The sequence below is a fragment of the Myotis davidii genome, unplaced genomic scaffold, assembly GCF_000327345.1.
Source record: "Myotis davidii unplaced genomic scaffold, ASM32734v1 scaffold1395, whole genome shotgun sequence".
Lineage (NCBI taxonomy): Eukaryota > Metazoa > Chordata > Mammalia > Chiroptera > Vespertilionidae > Myotis > Myotis davidii.
The window spans coordinates 201,697-204,596 of record NW_006288604.1 but is presented as its reverse complement, the minus strand read 5'-3'; the positions used below and the strand labels follow the sequence as shown (position 1 = coordinate 204,596).

General features: G+C 56.7%; 1 protein-coding gene across 1 annotated transcript in view; it reads left to right on the top strand.

Moving 5' to 3' along the window:
* TMEM18 (transmembrane protein 18) overlaps nucleotides 1–2,900 on the top strand; it is a 21,660-nt gene that overhangs the window by 18,152 nt on the left and 608 nt on the right. The gene's annotated exons all lie outside the window — the stretch shown is intronic.

Sequence of the window (2,900 nt, the reverse complement as noted above, 5' to 3'; positions counted from 1 at the left end):
CCTGCACTCGGCCACTCCTGCACCGGAAGCCGTTTCCCACGCTCCTGGGACAAAGTGACGGGGCCGTGACCTGGTTTTTAGGAACAAGGTGACCATGGGCCTCCTTCCTGTTTCTGGGGGGCGCGGAGCCTGGACGGCCACAGGGGACGGGACCTGAGAACCTTGTCGTCTCTTGTCCAGCAGATGGTTTTGTCCCTTAGTCTGTGGATTATGTGTCTGTGTGTGTACACGTGTGTGTACATGTGTCTGTGTGTGTACATGTGTCTGTGTGTGTGTACACGTGTGTGTACAGGGGTGGGCAAAGCAGGTTTATGTTGTGAGTCTGTGAAAGTTTATTTGTATATTTATTAATAAATTTATTGTATTATTTATTTGTATTATTTGTAAACCTACCTTCGCCCACCCCTGTATAACATGTGTACATACTATACGGAGCTGTCTTTCTTTATATTTAATTTTTTAAAGAAGTTTTAGGTTCACAGCAAAATTGAGGGCAATTTTGCGTGAAAACCTCTGGTAGAGGGCAGAAAGCACACAGAGTCACAGACAATCACTTTTGAAGGAGAGGAAAGAGCTCAGAAAGGTGTTTGAGAATGAGGGGCCCCATGTCCCCCTGGGCCCCCCATGCACAGCCTCCCCTACCATCAACGTCCCCCGAGAGGGTGCGCGTGTTACAGCCGATGAACCTACGTGGATGTCACCCCAAGTCCATGGTGGAGAGGAAGGGTCCCTCTTGGTGGTGCCCGTGCTCTGGGTCTGGACGGTGTGTAAGGACACGCACCCACACTGCAGCGTCACAGTTAGTGCTTCACAGGGAGGAGCAGGACCAAGCTCCCAGACGCTGGGAGGCAGAGGGACAGGCCCTGCTGCGGCCTCTCTGGTCCTGGAGGCCGTGTCGCATCCCGGTGTCGGCCTCTCCTCCTCTGAGTGAATCCCGCTTCTGCTAAGCCAGCCGCAGAGAGCCTGCTGTGGGTCGCCAGGCACACCCAGCGGGGGGCCCCTGTGCTGGCCTCACTGGGACCCCCACAGCAGGTGGGCGCTCACTGGATACGGGAGCTGATCCTAAGCTGCTCAGCCCAGACACCTGAGCCTGAATCTCGGGGCCTGGAGGCCGCCTGCCCGGCCTGTGGGCGGCCACGGCTCGCTCCCCGCCTGGAGCGGCCGACGGAGCGTGCGTTTTATTTTCTTGTTGCTGAGCAGGTCGTGCCCAGGTCCTTATTGACCTCACTGACCTTCAGAGCCGGGACACAGGTGACCTCTGGGCAGCGGCCCTCACGCCTGCTCAGCCAGGGCAGCACCTGTGCATGGAGATGAGGTTCGGGGCACTGACTGCTGGTGGCCGGGCGGCTGGACATTCGAGGCCTGGACCTCCCAGAGCCTGGGGGCTCGCCTCACCCCAGCCCTGTCCAGCCCTGTGCCCTGTCCTGCCGTCCATGAGCTGGCCTGCGGGGATCAGAGGCTCAGCCCGTCACGGCAGCTTGGGTATCGCGACCGAGTCCGACTGGAGACTTCTCATAGGTCAAGTGCAGGAAAGAGAGCTGACCTTATTTTAGAAACACAATGTCTCCAGCTTCTAAAGGTCCCATCAATATTCAAGTATGACTCTCCAGGACATAACGGAGTTAACAAGCTGAGGGCCGTGAGTCACTGAGTGAGTCATGGAGGGACCCGGGCAGGAGCTGGGAACGGTCTTTTTTTTTTTTTTTTTTTTTTTTTTTTTTTTTTTTTTTTTTCATGAGAGGGGAGGGGGGCAGGAGACGATTACATATGTGTCCATGAAACATCAATGAGAGAGAAACATTGATCAGCTGCCTCCTGCACGCCCCCCACTGGGGATATACCCATAACCAAGGTACATGCCCTTGACCGGAATCGAACCCGGGACCCTTGAGTTCGCAGGCCGACGCTCTATCCACTGAGCGAAACCAGCCAGGGCATGGGAACTGTCTTAATGCGATCAGGTGTGGCCTCTCTCCGAGGCCAGAGTGTGACCGAACAATCTGGCTTTCACTGAGGTCCCCACGGCCAGCCCGGCCCGCGGCACGGGACCCCTCCCACGGTGACCCAGAGGGAAGGCGGAGCTCGCGACCCCCACAGACAGGCTCCGAAGGAACCGCCTTTCCTCAGAGCCGCCTGAGCCGTCCGAGCCCCAGCCACGGCCTCGCTGATGCCTGTGAAATGAAGGGCGTTGCTCTGTCTCTAACAACTTCAGAAACTAAGGTCTTTGTTTCGGAAATAAGACAACCCACCGAGTGTGCCCCCTGCGGTTCAGGTCTGTGGGCTGGGGCTGTGTGGTCGTAAGTACCGTTCTTTGGCCACAAAGCTTCAAAGTCAGGGCTTACTTCCTGCCTTTGGTGTGTGAACACACTCCCCATGCCCCTCGCAGCGGCGGCGGCCTGTCCCCCGGACCGACACCCACAGTCCAGTCCGTCCCCTTCCGGGCGGCTCACGGCCGTGAATGGCTTCCGGTGAGAAACCAACGACACAAGAAGCGCAGTCAGCGTCTCGCTCCCATCACACGGCCTCAGGATGCACAGGCCCCTGACGCTACAATAACCCCAGGAGGCACCCGGGACGCCCGACACCCCGAGAGCGAGGCGTTCGGGAAGAGCTGGCGCCGGCGCACAGATGGGGTGCTCGCTCAGCCTTCACCCGGGGTCCCCAGTGCGGGGTCCACAGTGACCCCACGCCAGGAACTTCACAGAAAAATTCCTTTACGTTTGGCAAGAGAGCGACAGGAAGAGAAATTCAATTACTACTGTTAACTAAAAAATTGCATAAGTTTCTCATCTATTCATGTTTTTATGCAATTTCCTAGGAACCCCGGGGGCAGAGACTGTCTCCTTTAAAATCAAATTTGGCAATTACTTGAGCAAACACTGGATTTTTCTGGGAGGGAC